The following is a 23,281-nucleotide window of genomic DNA, read 5'->3' as shown; positions in this document are numbered from 1 at the left end:
TAGTGTTTTGATTTGCTATAATATGTTAAAAGTTCAAAATATTATAAGTTGATATTTTGACATTTAAAAAGATTCTCCTCAATGTTGGGACTAAAAATTGCATTGTCAATTTTGAGAACCATTGAAAAAATCAAGCCCTTAAATGCTTTCAAAGTGCATTTGTACCTAACTGCCCATTTGAGGCCTAAGAGGTGTTCAATACTTCTATCACCTTTCATTCAACATGACTAAGCATTTCATAATGATAAATTAACATTATGAGCCATTTTGTGAAATCCCATTTTGATCATCCATCAAATCTGCATTTTATCCTAAATGTCAAAAAGTGACAGGAGCCTATGTTCACCATTGAATATATCACACCCAAAAATGTTTTAGGACTCACTACTTTGGGCGTGTCTAGGGTCCATATCTGAGAACCTATGTTTCAAATTTTGAATCCCTCAAAGTTGGTCATTTAAATTTGTCATGCTGATGCACATTGCACATAGTTCTGGGAAGCCCTATTTGATGTGCTATAACCTTGACCCAATTGACCCAAATGTTGAAATTCTTGTTGCATTACATTAAAGATGACAAAGACTTGTTATGTTTCAATTTTTAGCTAATGATGAATCTGTTTGATTAGTTTTCAAATGCAGTTCCAAACGTAATTTCTATCTTTTTACTAGTGTCAGCAAATGCAGATTGATTGGAACTCTTGTTTGTGATGTCATAACTTGAGATCCTTGATTGGTGAGATCAAATGGATTATACCCTTGTGTCAATTTTTAGGTCAAGATGAATCCATTTGCACACTTTTCCAGGTCAATTCCATTTGCAAAAATTGCTTTTCTGACATTATTTCCAGTCAGTAATTCCAAGTAGCCCACTTTGAATGCTTGCCAAATGCATCCTGTTATTTTTCATGAGCCCAAATCATAGGTTCATAATTCCTCATGATAGAGAACCAACATGCCATTTTTTGTTTCCTGATGTGCTCATCTACTTAGTTTTTGAAGCCAAATTTGAATCTAGCTTGTTGTTTTCTAACTTGTTTACTTGCAGGTAATTCTGAAAGGTTAACTTTGACGGCGAATATCTTATGACTATGAATTTTTCATGAGACAAGATTTGACAGGGTAAAATCATGTGGAATAGAGAATCAATGTGCCAATTTTTAGAGCTCTGTCAAGTGTTTAGATCTATTTTTAAGGCCAGTCAACGAACCTCCTAGCACAAAAGTGACAATTGAATTTAAAGGGTAGAAATGAGCTTTTAAGGATAATTCAGTGATCAAATTTTATTTTGATCAATATCAGATGATGAGTGGGTTAGTTTAAAAGATTAGATGTTTGAAAATGAAAACTTTTTTAGTTGAACCCACTTTGGGGCTTGACTATTTCCACCAGATTGAAAAAGCATTGGTTTCAAAATAAATGTTTTAATGATTTTGCAATCATTAAATTTTATTTGTATGTACATCATGGGAGATCAAAAGATATGAGATGAATAATGAATTCTCATCTAGTCCACAATAGGATTTTGAATTGTGTTTGAAGTGTCTTTCAAATTAAGTATATGGTTGTATGGACTAGAAAGGGGTCATAGCAACTTTCATGACCAATCTAGTAATAATGGTCCCTATAAGACTATAGTTTAGCACTAACCTCACATGATAGTATAATGTGTAACCCTCTATCAATAGATTCATAATCTCTATGTTGATCTCCCCATTTTGAAAAAGGGACTGAAGATAACAAGTATAGAAATTGTGGTGGGAAATAATAATGTGAACTCAAAACATTTGGATGTCTTAAATTTGGGGTCTTCTCCTTTGAAGGGAAATCCTATTTATGGAAGCAAGATGTTAGATAGTAGCATGTTGAAGGTGCATGAAGTTTGATTAAACTCTATGATTTACTCATAGTTTTCATTGATGCTTATCGACATATTACAAGGCCTGGCTCAAAAGTTGTCAAGGTTGTAAATAAAATAAGGGAGTCTAAAAAGAAACAAGCGTCTACATTGCAATGACCAGGGAGAAAACTGTGAGTTGGCAGGTGTAAAGAGGAGAAAATCCATGCTACAACAGCAAAGATCCATGCCAGTTCAAGGCCACTCATAGCATCAAGACAAAAGCCTTTGTAGACTAGTCAAAAAAGAGAGAAGTAGCCTCAATGAAAAAGAAACTCATCATAGGCCATAAAAAAAAATAGACCTGGCTAAGAATAGGGAGATTCTAGCCACCATAAGCACCAACAAAGAAACAGAGCAACGAAGCTTACAAGGAAGGAGGAAGCTAAGTTGGATAGAAGAGAAAGTCACAGACCTGAAGGAGGATGCCATAAACCTCATCTAGTACCAATCAAAGACAACCACCCACATTGGTAGAAAAAAGTAGTACATGCCCAGGCATATAAAGACAAGCCGTCAACATCTTCCATGCAAGGTAAAAAGGGGAAGTTTTTGTTTGCAATTCATAGAACAAGTAGCACTAGTAAAGAACACCCTATAAGAAAGAGTAGAACTTCAAAGAAATCCCAACCCCACGTTATCAAAGAAAAGTCACCATGCGCAAGGAAAAATAGAGCAACACCACATGTTGAGAGAGCATGCTTTTAAGATGAGGTACCAACAAATATAGAAGTCACAATTTTTTCAAAACAAAGGCAGAAATGGCATAGACATCTTAAAGAGGGGAACCAAGCATAGTTAAAAGATGAAGACCTCCATACACAATCAAAGAAATCAACCATAGATAGAGACACAAATTCTCCACACCATGATCAAGGAATTAGCATGGCATTAAACATGAAATTAAATGTTTGTTGGTATAGTTAAATCATTCACCTCAAATGAGAATGAGTCACGTGTGAAATATAGACCTGGTGCATGAGATTCAAATAGGCTAGGATTTAAAGAGCTCATGACATAAAAAAGGAGACACACCCATGGGGATTCAAAGTGCAGGATCAACAAAGACAATCCACACAAAAGAGAGGAGGTTTGAGAAACATTATTATCCCACATCACCTGTGTAGATGGATTTTTTGATATTTAAATACATTTACACACTCACCCATAGTGTGAACAAGATGGAAGCTTTTGAAAAGCTAAATCTATGCATGTGGGTCCCAATCAATCAGATGAATGTGGTCAAGAAGAAATTTTAAAAAAACACGCAGTCAAAGTCAATGATGTGAGCAAATATGAGGTTGCCAAAAAGTTCAGAAATCTGGCACATCGCTACTTTGCTAGTCGAGAAATTTCAAAAAATTTGGCTAGCAAGGTAGCGAGATGTCAAAAAACTTCCAAAATCTAGCGAGAGCCAAATAAGTGATGTGGGTCCCACTTGGGTACACATTAGTGAATCATAAATTGATAGGTGTGTCCCAGATGGTGATGAGATGGAAGGAAACAAATTTGAGTGCTGAAATGTTGCCACTTGGCAGATTGTGTGATTGTCGCTATCTCACCAAGCAGAGTTGCTTATTTGATAACCATGGTGACATAGCAAGGGTTGCTGAGGTGACAACATGTGGTAGTGGGTTCCAATGGCAATGACAAGATAGGTAGTGATAGGGTGATGATGAAGCAACAAGGCATCCAATTGTGTGATGACACTTGGCAAATGGTCAAACTATGTTTGACCCTGAATGAAACTTGAGAGGGAAAATTTCAAAGGCTAAAATGGTTTTTGTTTAAAAAATTTCTCCAAATGTGCAATCGAGAGATCTTTTAAACAAAGTCTGAAACTTTATATGGTTTAAACTATATAAAAATTAAAATTTTTGCAAAATATTGTTCAAACCATAAAATAGAGGTACAAACTTGAGAAGGCCATAACACGAGCATTTTTAAACTAAAATAGGCATTCCAATATACCACAAAAACTATGAGAATCCAAATTTTCCATTTTTGAGATCAGTTTTTGCACAGGTGCTCACTGGTTTAGTCTGTAGGTCAGTTTGTGTTTCTCAAGGTATTGGTGACATAATGAGAAAATTTCAATATTGGTCATTAGAATTGGTTGGAGGGTAGTTATGAAGACTATTTGAAGCCAGAATGTGAAAAAAATGACTTTGAGAAGATTGTATTGTATTTTGAAGGCCTCTTAACTAATTTTTGGCTTAACCATGATTCAAAATCTGGCATCAAAAGTGGTTATGATGATGAACCAAATATCTTAGATATTTCTGCCTTGTAGAGACCAAATGATGAGATTTCATTTTTAGTTATAGAGAGAAGGTAGAGAGAGGTTTTTTTTGCTTCTTGGGAAGGAATTCTAAAGGGACACTTGTCATCTCCTGATCAGATCCGAGATTCTCTTCTTCCTATATCTATCTTTTTCTTTCTCTTTGTAAGGGTTCCAATTTTTTTTGACTGAGAAACTAGTAGGTTCCAGTTCTAGGGAGAAAATTTGCACATTACTGTGAGACCATATTATGGTTTCAATTTTGATGTGTTTCCTTAACGGTGATACCATAATTTAACATAATTCTTTTATATGAATAGTAGTAGTGTAGATAATACAAGAAGTTCTAATATGTTAAGTGTTTTTCATGTTTTAATTTTATGCATCTGAATGCATAGTTTCAAGGAAATGAATACATATTTGTAGTAATTTCACTAGTTTCATTCCGGTTCTTGTCTCCTATCTCAACAATCTGTAAGTCTTGTGTGGTTTTGGAACAAAGATCTGAGACCCATTTGCATCCCTTTTAGGTTGTATGTTTGATGTATTTTACTGTTGGACCAAAGGGAAAAGTAAATGCTTGATATGTTTAACAAGGTTACTAATTACTTCAGAAGGATATTTTGTGAGAATGAAATCTAAATGGACACTGATGTCTGAATCACAAGGTGATTAGATAGATCTGATGTCTGGGTATACAAAATATGTCCTGATGTCATAGATGTATGTTTTGAATTCATAGAATTTCCTATATGGATTAGGCACTGATCAGTTATAGGATCACTTGCTATACTTCTACATATTTGAGGATTTTTTAAAAATCAACATCAATAATCAAATGCTTTTCCCTTTCATGTTGAAGAGCTATAATAGAATGCCCTCACTCAGCTTGTGAATATCATAGAATTGCAATTTGCTACTATAGATCTATGTTATTACATGAGTTAATAGGAGAAATAATGGTTTTATCTGCGTTATATTAGATTCAATGTATGCTTTGATAACTGGTAGCATATAAAGAATCTATAGGTCCACCCACCTAAGTTTTACAGAGCTTGAAGAAGAAAAAGGTTCTAGCCTTATAGTTGGCCTAGTGTCTGAATGGGCATGTTGAGAATGGGAGTTAGCTGCCCCTAGATGTGTTTTTTTCTCATCAGAGAAATTGGAAGCTAGTAACATTTTCAAACAGCAACACTCAAAAAGGAAAAAAAAAAAGTAGATCATATATAAAAATCAAAAAAACTATATTTATCTCTAAAGGAGAGAGTCCTCTTCATGAATACATAATTTATATTCAAGAATGTGTACATTTGATAGGGTAGTTTTGATGAGATGAAAAAATTGTTGGATTTTGATAAGGTCAAGCTTGAGTACTTATTACAAAGAAAATATACGTAAAAAATAATTATTTATTTTTTTGTTCCCTAGCTATGCATTTCATCTATAAGAAATTTTCAAATTAGAACAAAAAAAGATGATTTGCATATACTTGTTTGATGGGAACCACACCCTATATTATTTATAGTTAAGAAAGGGACTTCAAAAGAAAAGAAAATGAATAAATTCTTACTCAAATTTTTTAATAAAAATTGTAAGCATAAAATTCATCAAATTCTACACATTTTATCAGTTTACATCATCTTTAAATTCTAAGCACAAATACTATTTTTTGTCATTAATGTTGAACTGTCACATCTTGATATCATGTTTATTTATAAAAGGTGACATAGGTTTGTGCTTTTATCCCCTGGAGGTGATGAATAAAAACATTGCATTGGCTCTAAGTGGAGAGATGAAAGTGTAGGACTAGAAAATAGGCTAATGTCTAACATACTATGAGGAAATCACAAACTCAATAAATATGCATTGACACCTCTAGTATACCATGAAAGCCAAATCAACAAAAGGAAGAACATAATGTTAAAAAATCCCTCTTTCATTTGTAGCTCCCATGTCCTTCGTTGTTCTCCATGTGATATAGCTCCAATTGCCTATAGTGTACACAATTTAGAAACAAAGCCTATGCTAATGACAATGCTATGAGAATACTAGAAGAGTGATTTAAGCTTGAGAGATAGAGAAAAAGAATAATAATCTAGGGACTTGAAGGATTGGAAATGAGAGGAAGAATGCTCATTTTATAATCAATTTGCAAGATCAGAGCATTGGACTTGTCACCTTGGATATGTGACTTGGCAAGAGATTCCTTTGAGGATCCATGACACATATGACACAAGATGCTAAATGTAGAATTGTATGACACTTGGAAGTCAAACATGGTTATGAATGGAAGAGGACTTATGATGCGTCATATGACACCTCAAACCCACTTTAAAGCCAAGAATCTATGATAATGAAAGCCAAATATGGATGTGCATCAAGAATAAGAATATATGGATTATGACATATCTTAGCCAAGTGTAAATGGAGAATCCATGATGTTTCATGCCCATCTATTACAAGGATGCCAATATTATGTGGAATATTTGAATTTAAAAAATCCCTTATTCCACACAAATAGAACTTAGTAAAAATGGAATTAATGGTGGAAAATATGACTTAGGAAATTGAGAATTTCCATGGTTCATGAATAATGAATCAATTAATTACTAAAATTAATTAATTGAGAAGGTTAGTTAGGAAGAATAATTAGTGAAATGACATAGGATTAAATTAGGGGTTATTTAATCCTATAGTGAAAATTAGTAGATGATTGGTCAATTTGATTTAACAAGTGTGATAGTATCCTTTGATGAAATGTGATGACAATGCAAATTGACTGAGATGATGAAAAGTAGACCAAAGCCATGGTCATATTGATTGATTGATAAAAAATGATAACATGCCAAGGACAAAAGACATGCACTAAGGACATGTAATATTTAACTAACATTGTAAAATGCTACAAGATTGAGATTGGTTGATAAATATAATTGACAGACACTATCAATATTATTAAATGGTTGAAAATGTTATGATCTAACACTAAGAGACTCAAAAATGTCAAAGATTAGACAATGTGAATGGCAGTTTGACCTAGTACTAAAAGCCATAATAGTACTAAAATCAAATTGATTAGATTTGATAGATTAATAGGTTTCCAAGGCACTGAAAGCCACAATAATGCCTAGGATTGGACAAATGGTGATAGATTTGGGATATTTGACACATTATGGGTCAATTAAGACTGATTCTAGGTGATTCCAAGTTGATTTGATATGATTTTGAGTTGATTTGATATGATTCCAAATTGATTTGGAATGGTTCCAAAATGATCTGCAATTGATGTGAAAGAGGATACAAATGATAACATAAACTATTAAGATGTGATCAAGTTGGCCAAAAGATCAAAGATAGTGGAATGAGAAAATGGGATGAGTTAGTATGAAAATGTGATGAAACCATAGGCGTGAACCATTTTTGAGCATCTACATTTTTTCCCTCTTTGATACAACAAGATTTAGAGTGTCGTGTCAAAGAATGATGACAAAAAGTCATAAAAGCATACCCCAATAATGATGGTATATATTGGTTCCCCTTCAAGAAATTGACCAACATAGTCATATGATAGGTCAATTTCATCAACGACAAGAAAACAAAACCATAGCAACTGACGAATCATAAATTGGAGCTAAAATGTGAAAGTTAAGGGCTCTGGAGTGCAAAAAGGCATCATGACCAACATAGAAAGGGCCTCTTGGAAATCCATCTAGGTAGAAAAAAACTATAAAAGGGCTCAAAGAGGGTTTTGAAAGTCAGTTTCACCTTTACTTTTGGGAGAAAAGAGCTCTGGAGCAATCAAAATGGATCAGTTACCTAGAGAGAAACACCATGGTGAATGAGTGTGTACCTATCAATGATGGGTAGATTTAGGACCTTTGGTGAGTACGTTGTGGCTATCTTTGTGTTTTTATTCTTTTTTGTACTTCTCTATGCCTTTTAGACACTTAGGAGTCAATCAAGGTCAAAGAGGGTCAAACAAGGGTCTCGGGGCTAGGTTAGGGCATCAAAATGCCCCAACTATGCCTAAAACATAGCAAACTATGTAGTGAGTGCATTTTGCATGCCCAAATGTGAATTTAGAAAACATGACATGACCAACTGCGCCAGAGGCATAGTTCGGGGCCCCAACTATGCCCTAGGATGCTTTGGGGTTCCGAACAGGGTCCAGATTGGCTTGGATTGACCCAAAATTTGGGGTACACTAGCAAGACCCTATGATGATGTTACAAAAGTGTTAAGACTCAGTCAAAGGTGGTTAAAATTGTCAAAATTGGTCAAACTTAGTGCAGATGTAAGTCAAACTTAGGCGAATGCTAATAAAGAATGATGCAAAGGACCCGAAAGGGTGTAAACAGACTCAAAATGACCTGAAACTTGAGACCACATGTTAAAAACCCTAGAAAGAGGTTAAAACATAGGTTAACTTAGGCCAACATGGTCAAAAAAAGTCAAACCTAGCTTATATGAAGGAAAAAGTTTATAGAGGAATAGGCAAAGGGTCAAAATGATGTTAATGAGCCTAAAATGACCCAAAATTTGGTAGACACATTCAAAACCCTAGAAAGAGTCCAAAACATAAGTTAACTCAGTCAAAAATAATTAGGAAAGAGTCAAAGTAGGTCAAACTAGAGTCAAACTAGGTCAAGTTTGGGTCAAAAGTCATGTCAAGCTAGATACAAAGCTTTAGAAGGTTGACATAGATTATATGGTTATGCAGGAGGATCTACCCCTATTATGAATGAGGGGACATAGGCCTTAGAGTCTTATGTTATGCCATCAGATGATTGTTGGTGAGTGAGGGATCTTGGCCAATCTTAGTTTATATAATATTACATTTATGCTTGAGGTGAGAGGCAATAGAGCCCTACTGACAGCCTTGACTAAGAGATGGCATTCAAAGACTTGTTTATTCCATCTACTAATGGGAGAGGCTATAATGACCTTAGAGGATCTATGGTACATCCTTAGGATATTGATTAATTGGGAGTTATCTATATATGACTTGGCAACTAGGCAAGCAACATTACACTTGTTATTTAGATATGGAGATGCAGAGCTGGGTATTTGAGATTATGATATTGGATGGGACCTATTGGTGGCGGGCCATGAGTGATCGGTAGTTGTGATATGTTGGGTGATCGATGGATATTGATACATAATAGGCATGGACATGGATTCCTTGTCAGATGGGGTTGAGTGTTAGAGAGGATAATAATGGATGGGACTATGTTTTCCCAGGGCCCATGCATGTTGGGGATGTTGTACTATTATCTCCATCAGGTAGCATATAGAGGTGAACTAACATTTAGCACTAGGGGTACATTGTTACAAATCTAGGCATATGAGAATATTGCAATATTCAGGCCACTTGTAGAGAGGGAGTTGGTGGAGGACATGCCATATTCATATAGTTATAGAGGTTTACTAGGACAAGGAATGCTAGGGTGCACAAGGTACTTTCAAGATCAAATAGATACTATGACATAATTTATCTTGAGACCCTACAGAGATTAACCCAAATGGGATGATGATGAGATTCACCTACCATACTACAAGAAGGAATGCTATCTCATTGGGAGAAAAGTGATTGGGCACCTAGTGACAGAGATGTACCTACCAAAGTGGGTACACAAATAGTTTGGCAATATATAAGATGTGTTGATAGGTCTATCATTATTTGCATGGTTGAAAGTAGAGGTCTAAGAGTGGGGAGAACCTATCAAGACATATGTGTCTTATGCAAAGCTATAGGAATTATAGTTGAGGGTATGGAGAGTAGTAGTAGATGTGGTGGATGTACGCATGACAATATCATATGATAGATAGTTTGCACAACATCATCTGAAGCCCTTAATAGATCCAATAGTGCTAGTACCATGGGTGAGATTATAGGTAGAGCATAATGAGGGGGATGGTGATGAGGAGGATGTGGGAGAGGATGAGGAGGGAGGAGATGAGGATGATGAAAAGGATGGGGGAGATGAGGATGATGATAGGGAGGAGGGAGATGAGGACAATGATGGGGAGGGGGGAGATGAGGATGATGATGGGGAGGAGAGGGAGGATGGATAGGATGCTAAGGTAGGGGATGAAAATGTGGGGGATGATGATGAGGATTTCAAGGGAGAGGATGAGGGGGATGATGATGAAGAGGGTGGAGATAGTGGGGGTGGGGGTGGGGATTGTGATGGAGGTGGTGATGGGGGAGAGGATGAGGATTACTATTGGGAGGGTGGGGGTAGTGGCGATGAGGGAGATGATGAGTGGACATAGGTGTGGATGCAGTTGTGATGGACATCAAAGAGGATCTAGTGAATTACACTAGGGTGACACTAGTATTGGTACAAGTAGGGCCTAGCTAGTTAGAGATTATGGAGATGATCAAAGGTCTCTTGAGTTAGTTAGACTAGGTTGTAGTGGAGAGGGATGTAGTGATAGTAGAGAAGGACCAAGATATGATAGAGAGTGATGCCAAATGCACAGGGCAAAGAAGGCAATGCAAGAGTCCCAAGAGTTCATTAGCAACATCAAAGATTTGAACTTCCAAGAGATGGCTATAATGATGATCAGTTCACATATGGGACATGGTACTGGAGAGATCAGTATGAGAGGGTAGTGCCACTAGGGTAGAGGGTAGATATTCTCACTCACATCGTACATAGATGACACAAAGAAATTTAGGGGTGATGGAACTGATGAGGCCACCATAGGCAGTAGAGGAATCATCCTTAAGGCCAGACAAAGTCCACAAGGCTAGGGATAGCACAAGGTGACACTGACATGCTAATGTATAGAGGGGTTTCTCTATTTTGGTTTTTGGTTTTTGTTATGCTCTTTCATGTTTCACATCTATGGGCCATTAGTATTGATGTAAACCATGGTCATGTATTTTGATACCTTTGCAAGACATTTATGAGATGTGCTTATGTTATGATGACTATATGAGATGGTTTATAGATATGTTTTATATGTTTTATATGGATGCATTTATTCTCTTTTATGTGGAATTTTATATGATGACATCATGTGTTGGTTTATGACATGTTATGCATAGAAAATAACATCTTTATTTTTGCCACATATTTTTCTCATGAATGAATGCCTAATGAAATGTAAATGATATGGAATGAATGCAAATGAAATGTAAAATGATATGGAATGAACGTAAAGAAAATGTGAAAATAATATAAATGCCATGTTTATGCAAATATGTATCACTTTGGATTATTTTGGTCTTTTGACATATGTAGGAATGCAAGATAACAATACTTGTGATGTATTAGAGTATGGGATCAAGGTAGTGGATGAAGGGGACAAAGAAGATGGAGTAGATGAGACAAGGAATAGTTAGTATGAGGTGAGGAATTTTTTTTTATAAAGTGCACTATATGTCAAATGGAGCATTATTTTGATATGGAAAATGGAATGCAATGCATCATGGCATAAAGGGCTAGAGCACAAAGATAAGCCTTTTGCATAAACAAGCACGATGTAGACAAAAAATGACCTTATCTTTCCTGAGGCATATGTACATGCCCCAAACTCTCAAAGACACATTTTAATAGATAGAAAAGAAGAGATGACCATGAATCATCCTGGGCACTCTCATAAATCAATTTATATCATCCAATCGCATAAGAACATGATCAAAGAAAAACAAAGCAAAAAAAAAAATCACTCACTAAACAGTGTGAGCCTATAGATATCCTTGTCCATTTTACTTGGCCTTTTAGTATTTTAGGTGTTTGGATAGTGTTTGGTAGGTTTATCATGTGATAACTCTGATAGTTGGTTCAAGTTGATAGGTACATAATGACATTTCGGATTAATTTTTGGTTCACATTGCTCAGATAGGTGTGATTGTCATTGAAGTGTAGTGCTTTGAGTTTCATTCTACAAAGTGCAAGTGTTTATGCAAAAGGAGTGATAATATACAGTGACTATTTACAAGGTTTATTACACATTTTTGGTGTGTTTTGTGATTTTTATGGTTTAAAGGGATATTTTATGTTTTTGTGTGACTAGTTTCTTCAGGACATTTTACAATTTTTAATGTTTACCTCAAGATGTTTTATGATGTTTAGGGGTTTTTTAGGACATTTTACAATTTTTAATGATTATTTTAGGACATTTTATGATTTTTAGTATTTTTTAAGACATTTTATGATTGTTAACGATTATTTCATAACATTTTATGATTTTTAGTGATTATTTCAGTATTATATTCAAATTTGTAGGATTTTTTTGAGATCATATTTGAATTTTTAGGATTATTTTAAGATCATATTTGAATTTTATAATTTTTTTAGGATCATAAAGGATTCTAAATATTAGCTCCAATCTAATATGTGATAATTCCAATGGATAAGATGTGCTTAGGGACATGCCCCTAGCTCAAATTCAAATTCATGCATTTGTGTAGGTGATATGCCTCCAAAAAAGATGCAAACTATATACAAAGGCCAATGACAATGGATATTAACTAGTTGGTGAGCCATGATAAGGGGCTAGGGGTGTCTTACAATATGGAGGATATGATTAGGGAATGTCAAATGGGGAAAAAACTAGATGGGATCCCAAAAGATGGAGGAGCAACAACTGATTACACATGGTGCTTGTTTGCCAAATTTTCACCATGGTACTTGCCCAAAGTGCCTATTTACCAGGGTTTCACTTTTGGATGGAATTTTTCTCTTGACAAAAATTTTCTTGCCAAGATGCCTATTTTCTAGTTTTTCATCAAGGCATCCATTTTTTCATGACTTTTTTTCACTTTTTTTTCTTTTTTCATGACTTTTTTCTCTTTTGTTTTTATTTTTTTTTAAGACTTTTGAAAAAATCAAGTATATTATTTGTGGAGATGCATGTTGTTGATGGACATGGGTAGTGGTTCACTTTCTAGATTCATAAGTTGATATACTCCAGACTTGAATGTTATAGTAACTACATAAGGTCCTTCCTAATTTGGTTCAAATTTACATGGTTTCTCTCTATGCTACTAATTTTTGTAGTTCATCTTCAAGACTAGATCGCCAATCTCAAAATGATGACCTCAAACTTTCTTATTATAGCTTCATTTGAGTTAGTTTTTGTAAGCTTGTAGATGTGTCAAGGTGGCTTATCTTTGTTCATCAAGCATTTCTAGTTCATTGAGTCTAGATATTCAGTAGTTTTCATCATCAACAACATTTTGTAGGGACACTCTCAATGATGGTATTTAAACTTTAATGGGTAGTATGGCCTTAGTGCCATAGATAAGGGAGTATGGTGTTGCACCAATGGGAGCATGCACACTTGTTTAGTAGGCCCAAAGAGCTAGATTTAGTTGTAAGTGCCAGTCTTAACCAGAATGATTGATAGCTTTTGGAGAATCTTAACAATGGTTTTATTAGATGCTTTTTCTTGACCATTTCCCTATGGATGGTAAATACTAGAATATCCATGGTATATGTTGTACTTATCATAGAGCTTATTCACATCTTTATTTTGAAATGAACTACCATGGTTAGTAATAATAGCCAAGGGGACTCCATACCGACATATGATGTAGTTTAGAATAAAGCTTGAAATTTTCTTTCTAGTGGTGAAAGTTAGAGGGATAGCTTCAACCCACTTGGTAAAATATTCTATTATTTTGATGTTGAACTTATGACCATTAGTAGAAGGAGGATAAATAGCTCCAATAAGATCAAATGCCCATTATGAAAAGAGCCATGAAGATATGATTGGCTATAATTCTTATACTAATGTGTGGATTAGATTGATGTATATTTGGTGCTTATGACATGTTTTAGAAAAATCATGGGCCTCTTGTTCCATGGTTGCCCAATAGTATCCAGCTCTAAAAGATTTCTTAGCTAGACTTAGACCATTGAAAGGACCTTCACATATACCTTTTTGAACCTCGTGTAAAGAAATTTTAGCTTCTTGCAAGTCAAGGCATTAGAGAAGGTTTTGGTCAAAATATTTCTTGTAAAGGATGTTAACGATGATGACATATCTATTGCATTGATGGATAAAGGCTCGATGTTAATTTTTGGATAAGTTGGGTGGTAGAATTAGGGTGTGTAGGTAATTGCAAACGTCTTGATACCAAGGAGAATTGGGACCAACAAGTTCACACAAAAACTTAGATTGAGGGAGCTTAGATGCTAGAATCAAAAGTTGATCAACAAGGAGCTCAAAAGGTTCCACATTTTGAGGCATATTAATCATGGAAGCAATGGTAGCCATAGCATCAGCTTGCTTGTTGTGTATTCTTGGTAGCTAACAGAAAGAGATACTGACAAATTTAGATTTAAGGAAGTCTGCCATCTACTTGTAAGATATTAACTTATCATCTTTGGTTTCATCTTCATCATTGACTTGGTGGATGACCAACTAAGAATAACCAAAAACTTGTAAATGTTGAATGTTCCATTGGATAGCTATCTTGAGTCTTGTGATCATTTCCTCATACTCCACTATTTTTTTGTACAATGGAATGCTATCCTATATGACTTGGGGATTATGCCTCCTTGGGGAGTGATAAACATAATGCCAACTCCTAAACCATTTCTTGTATGTGATCCATCAAAGTAGAGCTTCCATTCATCAATTATATCCATGTTAAATATGGCTTCATCTAGAAATTTTATCAACATGGGATGATCATCTGTCATAGGTGCTTCCACTAGCTAATCAGCTATCACTTGCCCTTTGATTGCTTTTCTATCCACATATTCTATGTCAAATTCACTAAGAATCATAACCCATTTGGCTAAGTTCCTTGTAAGAGTGGCCTTTCTTAGGAGATATTTTAGTTGGTCAATCTTAGAGACAAGCATTGTTTTTTGATGGAGTGTGTAATGTCTTAGCTTTTGGGCTACAAAAATGATGGCAAGGCATACTTGTTCAATGACTGAATAATTTAGTTCATATCCCACACATGTTCTCCTAATTTAGTAGATTGCTCACTCTCTTCCTTGTACATCATTTTGTGCTAAGGGAGCTCCTAATGTAGCATCTATAGCAAATATGTATAAAATTAATGGTTTTTCTAAAATAGGAGCCACTAAAACTGGTGGATTTAGAAGATAATCTTTGAGTTGTTGGAAAGATTATTCACACTAGTTGTTCCATTGAAAGGATACTCCCTTATGTAGTAGGTGTTGAAAGGAGTGACACTTATCTACTAGTTATGCAATGAATCAGTGGATATACTACAATCTCCCTTGTAGACCTCTTACTATTATTAGATTTGTTGGAGGAGGCATGTTAAGTATTACTTTTACTTTCTTGGGATCCACTTCAATTCCTTGTTGAGAAATAATGTATCCTAGGAGCTTTCCAGAAACAACTCTGAATACACACTTTTTTGTATTTAGAAAAAGGTTATCACTTTCCACTCTGTTGAATATTTGATCTAGGAAGCCCAAATGATCCTTTCTTCTATAGTATTTTCAAAGTAAGTCATCGACATAGTCTTCCATTAGGATGTGCATTAAATCATGAAAGATCATAGTCATTGTTCTTTGATATGTTGCCCCAACATTTTTAAGACCAAATGGCATAACATTCTAGTAGTATGTTCTCCAAGGGCATGTAAATGTTTTTTTGTGTTGATCTTTAGGATCTATTCTTATCTAATTTTAGCTAGAAAAGCCATACATTAGTGATAACATCTCATATCTAGTTGTCATGTCTACAATAATATCTATATTTGATAAAGGGAAATCATCCTTAGGACATGCCTTGTTAAGATCAAGGAAGTTAGTGCATATTGGATGCCCCTAGAATATATTCTTACTCCTACTAAATTAGATATCCATTATATGTATTCAATGGCTATGATAAAGCTGGCATCCAATAATTTCTTTAATTCCACTTTAACAAGGAGAACAAATTGAGGATTCATCTTTCTCAACTTTTTCTTTACTAGCTTGACTCTTGGTTTTAGTGGTAGGTGATGGAGTACTAGTTCAAGATCTAATCTCAGCATGTATGCATAAGACTAGGTAAAATTGATCTACCTCTCTAGAAAGAATCTAAAAAATTCATCTTTTTCCTTTGGTGATAATTAGGTGTCAAAGTTTATGATCTTAGGATTGTTAGGTGTTCCTAGATTTATCTCTTCTATCATTTCCATAAGTAATGTTGATCTTTCCTTCAATGTGGGTATGCCCAATCTTCCATCCTTGGGTTCCTTAGAGAGGTTTTCACCCTCAGATACATCCTTTATTTTTACTTTTTCATGGTCTAATGGAAGCTTTCAGTTTTCACCAAGAGACCTACTTTTGTCTTTTTTTGCTATTTTTTCAATTGTGTGACTAGAAGATGGAGTTGAATCCCCAAAACATGCCATGATGTTTAGGTCAATGGAGAACCCTAACTCCTCCATCTATCAAGACATGTCTAACCTTAAAATTGTGGACAAATACTTTGAGGTAAAGGGGATCATTATGGTTGGGTCTATCTTTAGGAATATCCTAAGTGGAAAAGGTGATATGTTGTGATGTAGATAGGTTCCCAACCATGGCTTAGAACTAGGCAAGATCAATGTTCTCTATGACTACTGACTCTTTAAGGGCTTGATCAAATATCTTATGATGTTGGGGAGATGTATGTAGTAGGTCCAAGATGGATATTTATGTAGGGGTCTTCCCAAGTTGTTCAACAAGACTATAATCAAATGAAGTAGGAGCATTAGATGTACTATTTGGTGTAGGCCTTGTAGGGGCAGTAGGTTTAGAATGAGCTCCAAGTAGGATAATCTTAGTATGACATGTAGTGACAGTGCAACAAGGTTCTTCAGCATTTAAGGTGAATGTGGATATGCAAGAATTAGACTCATTGAAATAGTTGATGGTATAGTCATATCCATTGTGTGTGTAATTCACATTGATTTGTGAGTTTGAGTTTGAACTCGAGGCGTTCTCCTTTTCATGGTTACCCAAAGTATCTTTAAAAATAGTATAATCAGAGTTGGATGCTAGTAGTGATGGATCGATTGTGATCACACCATCATCGATCAAACCTTGTATTGCATTTTTTAGTTGAAAACATGATGATGTTTCATGTCCTTTGGTGCAGTGGTAAACATAGAATTTTTTGTCACCCCACCAAGAAGCTTTAGGTAGTGGTTCATCTTTGATTGAGGGTAACTTTAGGAAGTTGTGAATGAGCAACTGTTGAAGTGTAGTCTCAAGAGGTATCCCCAATAGTGTTAATTTTGTCTTTGAGGTCCATCCAATGGAGAAGTCTTAGTTTTCTATTGTGGAGGTGGTGTTTGATTAAGATTTTGTGAATTTTTAGGGTTTACACCTTTCAAAGACAATTAAGGTTGTACTATGTTGATTTTTCATGCATCCACAATGACATCATTAGTCACATTTATTTTTTGGAGAAAAATTTTGCCTTCTCATTAGACAAGTTTGTGTTTTTCTTTTCCTTGTTCATTTTGAGAATCCCCTTACAGATAAGAGCATCTTCAATACTAGCCCCTATTTTTCATTAGTTTGGGAACGGTGCTTGGAATTTTGATCTTGAGTTCATACATTAAGTTGGGGACTAGGTTTTCAATGCACAAATTAACTTGTTGTTGTGCAAGAATGTTTAGTGAGCATTGAATGACTAAGCTTCTCTAGCATAGTAAGAATGTGATAAATGGTTCTCCTATCTTCTATTTAGTTGAGCACAAATCAAAAAGTGTCACTTCATTTGTAATGTTGAAGAAGAAGTGGAAGATGAACTCATTTGTGAGTTTCAACAAAAATTTTATGGTAACAAGAAGTTTGGAGTTTCATTCAAGTGTGGGCCTACCTAGAGAACACCAAAAATATCTCATGAGATAGGTGGGCTCATCACTAAGTTTAGTACAAGAGGCACAAACTTCCCTAATGTGATCAACAAGGTTGCCTTTTCCTCAATATTTTTTGAACCTTGGAGCCTCAAATTTTTTTGAGAATGGAGATATATACATAATTTTATCAAATGGACTAGGACATAGGTCTCATTTTGTATATAGAGCCTATTTCTTTTGGACTCCCAATACCTTGACTTGTTTGGAAAGTTGTTTGAATTAAATTATAGTAACTCTTCATTAAGATTTTGTATGATAGCCTTCTCTTTAAATATTTTGTGTCTATGAGTAGATTTATTTCTATAATGAGAACTATATCTACTTGGTTCTAACATTTATATCTATGAAGACTCAGGTGATGTGTCACTAGGTGGTGGAGGTATGTTAGTACCTTAAAAACAAAAGGGTCTTTGTTGTAGTACATGTTGGGGTATTTGTTGTCATACTTGTTGTGGAATCAACTATGATTATTGTACCATGTGTTGTTTCATCACTTTTTGTGGTAGAAATTGTGCCATTTGTTGTGGTTGTTGTTGAGATACCTCTATTGGTTGCATTTGAGACCATGTATGTGACTATTGTTGTAGATGTACCTTTTGAGGTTGTTGTGGCACATGTTTTTGTTCCAACAAGTGTTGTTGATAGGCAATATATTGCTCAAGGTGTCTTTGGTATTCCAACTATTGTTTGAGTTTCTCTTAATTTTTAGCAAACATTGCTTGTTGTTGTTGGAATTTTTGTTAGTACATTGCATGTAATTCAAGTTGGTTTACATTGAATTGTGTGTTAGGGATGTTGGATGCTTGCACCACTTGAGGTTCTTGTTGTTGTGGTTGATGTTGCTATTGATATGTCAAATGTGTGTTGAGTGAACTTAAACTTGATTATGAATTGGAAACATTAAGTCCTCATACTACTATAGGTTGATGTTGTCAGGGGAGTTAGTTATGTCCTTGAGAATTGAACATCATGTTTAGGTTGTTGTTTTGGTACCTCTGTGTGTTAGAGGTTTCTCCTTGGGGCATCATATTGACTTGACAATGAGATGTGTTCCTTTTGGGAATGAGTGTAATGTCAATAAGAATTTTCCTCTATATTTCAATAGGGATTGTTGTAATTGATGTTTCACATGTTGTATTCATGGGAGGTTCCATAACATTTGATGTCATAATATTTGGTAGAGTTAGGAGCAAAGGTGTGCTTTGTTGATTTTCCTCCAAAGGAGGTATGTTGTCATCCCTAGAGAATAAGTCCCTTTAGGCATGTCTTTTTGTTGCACCATGTGATTTAGATCAACTCTTAATGTCCTTTAGGGATATTTAGGAAGAGCCTTGTTTCCCTTCATTAGTGTTGGTTCATCAAACAAGAGATTAATGTTGATGTGTTCAAATGTACTTTGGAGGATTTCAGTGGTTGATTCTTGATGGGACCATATAGGTTCCATCATTTTCTTCAAAAACTCCAAAGGTTATTTTCCCTTATCTAAGTTTAAATTGACCATAGAATATATGGTTCCAAGTGTTGAATTGGTTTGATGTTTGGACTTAGGTCCCTCCAAGTTTGGGTTGAATTTGACAATTTCTTGGGTTGCCAAAAGTTTAAAGTTCTTTCAAAAGGTTTTATCTTGTCATGCCCTAGCCATTTATTCATCAATGATGCCATAATCTAAGTCAAAGTCATCACTTAGGTGTACAGTACCTTGTTCTGTCTTTGATGTGTCAAGGTTGAAGGTACTTGTGTTGGGTTTTTTGAATTTGAAGGACTGTGTTTTTCCATCCTTAGGTCTAGTTGACACACTTCCACATTCAAGTGTTATTAGGATGAATACAGGTTAAAAGTTAGGATTCCATTTAACCATCCCATGTGTAGGGGAAGTATTTGAAAGAAACCTCATACAAGGTGCATTTCTTAGGGTTTGTTGTGTCATCTCTTGATTATGGTGATCTTGTGGATACATGTTTAAGGGGTCCACAAATAAAGGTTGTGATGCCTTAATTTGCTCTTTGTCAAATGTTTTTTGGTTTTTCTTTCTCTTCTTTGCTCTTGGATGAGGTTTTGGTTGTATTTGTGCTTCAGAGAACAAGGGGTTGGTATAGTTCTTTGGGTCTCTGATCTGACTATGTCCTTGTGATTGTTGGCATGATACCTAAGGAATCAAATGTAGTAGAGGAAAACTTAAATGTAATCCCTACCTCCCAAGTTTATACCTAAACTACCAACTATGCTCAAATAGTACCAAGTGTGCCCTTGGTGCACTTGAGGCCCTAAAGGTAGTAGTTGGTAAGAAAAAGGTATATAGTTGGTAAACAAAGGTGTTAGTGTGACTAAAATATAGAATGTGAATTATTTGAGTGATTTTTGAGGATGCACTGCAAGCTATGTAAGTGCATACTAGGGTTCTAGAACCTAGAATGAAATCTATAATCACCAAGTGTACTCTAAAAATACCAACTATGCACTAAAATTACCAACTACACACCTGAAGTGTGCAATTGGTAAAATAGGAAAAAACATGGAAATCTAGAAGTGGGTATGCAAGATATGAGTGTTTTTGGGATTTTAGGTGTTTAAGGATATGATAAAACCTAAGGAGGTGCCAAATGAACTAGAGTTTTGATATCCAAGGTACAAATTTCCTAGGGAAACTATGTAAATGAGGAGATGAAAATGACTATGTGGTATGCAAAATAATGATTAGGGTTAGACTATGGGCTTAGGAATGATGTTGGAAGTTGATCTATGCAAGGTGGATTATGCAAGGGATGGTGTGCTAAGGTTGATAATGACATTTGGGTTATCCAAAATGATGAAAAGTGATCAAGGAGACAAGTTGGTTGATAGACAAGAGAATAGAGTTTGATATTAGAAATGATGTTAGGGTTTTGAAAAATACAAGATGAAGGGGATATACCACTAGGGTAAGTCAAAATGACATTTAGGGAAACTAGGAATATGACAATGCTATGGTAAGGGGTATATGCAAGGTTTTGAACTTAGTTGAAATCTTTGGAAGGTATTAACCTAAAAGTTTAACATTGTGACAATAGACTTTAGATCTTCAACAAAAAGAGTTAAAAGTGAAAAGATCAAAATGACAAAGTCAAATCCACCTTGACATAGATAGAGTTTGACAAAAATGATGAAATGAAAAAATGACCATGGTCAAGATCTGTTGTCTAGTGACACCATGAAATACTCTACGGTTCATACTTTTGTTCAAATTTTGGACTAGTTTAAAAGTTTCAAGTTTAAAATGATGTTTAGGTTGCTTGAAATGGTGGTTACGCTTATTAGATATGCAATATAAAAATGTTGTAAGTTGCAAAATGAGATTTTGGGTGCAAGATGTTGTTTTGGGTCATATCCAGAATGAGGACCTATGGAGGCTTCTAAATATAGTTTTAGGGTCCCAAAATGTTGTTTGGGGGCCCAAAATGGTTATTCAGGTATCTAACTATGCTCTGATAGCACCAAGTGTCCTTCAACAGTACCAATTGTGACTATGGTGCACTTGGGGCTAGTTTGGGCATAGTTACGAGGCTAGGTTGAATGTTTGTTGATTTTGAGCTAGGTGATTTCCAAGTTGCTATACCAGAGAGCTAGGACACTAGGACTGATGTTATGGTTGGATAGGGGATGCAAAATGAAGGTTATAACCTAAGGATTAATGTCCTAAGTGGAGATAGTGATGGTCTGGGCATGCAGAATGTAGATCAAGACATATTGAAATAGGGGGGCCTATCCAGGTACCTAAGGACCCTACTAAAGTCTTGAAATGCTATTTGGAAGCCCAAACTAGGTTCTTAGACTACTAAGTGCGATGCTAGTTATAGCATAGTTGGTAGTTTTAGAGTGTAATTGGTAAGTCGGGTTGAAACTAAGGTAATTTTGGGGTTTCTTGTTTTCCATATTGATATTATAGAGATCTAAAGGGTAGAGGATAGTGCTAAGGCCAGGATGAAGGCATAGAATGAAGGTTAAGACATCTAGAATGATGGTTAAAGTATGCAATATGGAGGTTGTGTAATGTAAGAATGCCAATGAGAGATGCAAAGTGTAGATTTTGGGGCTGTAATGTAAAGACTAAGGGATGCAAACTAAACCCTAATGGATGCAATATGAAAGATAAGGGATGCATAATGAAGACTACTAGGGAAAAATGATGCCTAGATTATGCAAGTGTTAGGCTCAAACTATGGTGAATGCAAATGGGTGTTATGTAATGATGAAACCTAAGTTATGCTAAGCACTCCTAGGGATGTAGTCTTCCATGTTTTCAAAGTTTTGAAGGTTTTGGACCAAACTTTACAAAGTTTTAAAAAAGTTATAACATTTTGATAATGTTTGAAGTTTTGACAAGGTTTGAACAGTATCCAAAGTGTAAATTTTTAGGTTGGCTTTTATCTTGATTAATGTTTTACATGCACACAAGACACAATAAGACAAGAATAGTTGTTGCTAAAAGTGAAAAGACATACCAAAACCTAGTCTTTAGGACCATATACCCTAAATTCCTACTTGAATTAAAGTTTAGTCATGCTTATCTAAAGTGGACAACTTAGAATCTTGGTACCATAGGCTCCCCCTTACAGCACACTAAGGTCCACTTCCCACGAGACTTTTTTCTCTACTAAGGACCATAAGAATGTAGGAAGTCTTCATAGGCATGGGTGGCCCCTTGAGCTAGTGGATAGAAAGGTTTTTGGCCACTAAAACAAGGTTTTTAGTAAGGGAATTCCATTTGGCAAGTGAATGATAAAATTCCTTAGAAGGTCTCCCAGCCACAAGAACCAAGGTTTGATGCACCACAAGGCTACTAGAGGATAGCTATCACATAGAAATACCACCAAAAAGGAATTAACCATGTCAATTTTTATATAGAAGCTAGAATGTTGACCTGGCTTTGGCCCCTTACTACTCTAAAGTTGTACCCTAGCATATCCAATATCAGATATCTTGGTCCAAAGTAGGCTTCTCTATAGAAGTCACATGGATTTCTCTTACACCCAATACCATGAATGGAAAGGGGAGAGGATACATCCATGTATTTCTTAGGGTTCTAAACACTATAGACATGCTAAGTAGAATAGAAAAAGTTCATTTTATGCAACAAATGAAGTGTTATTTAATCTAGGAAACCCACACACATATGCATTAGTAGTTTTTAATGATTAGTCCTGATCCAATGGTTGCCACATGTTCCAAACACACCATTAGTAATACAAAAACATCTAATCTAGGTCCTAAAAGTAAACAAAAAT

The sequence above is a fragment of the Cupressus sempervirens genome, chromosome 2 (assembly GCF_028749045.1).
Source record: "Cupressus sempervirens isolate cs-2001-9-10 chromosome 2, ASM2874904v1, whole genome shotgun sequence".
Taxonomy (NCBI): domain Eukaryota; kingdom Viridiplantae; phylum Streptophyta; class Pinopsida; order Cupressales; family Cupressaceae; genus Cupressus; species Cupressus sempervirens.
The sequence above is the reverse complement of the archived record's forward strand: the minus strand, read 5'-3'. Positions refer to the sequence as shown.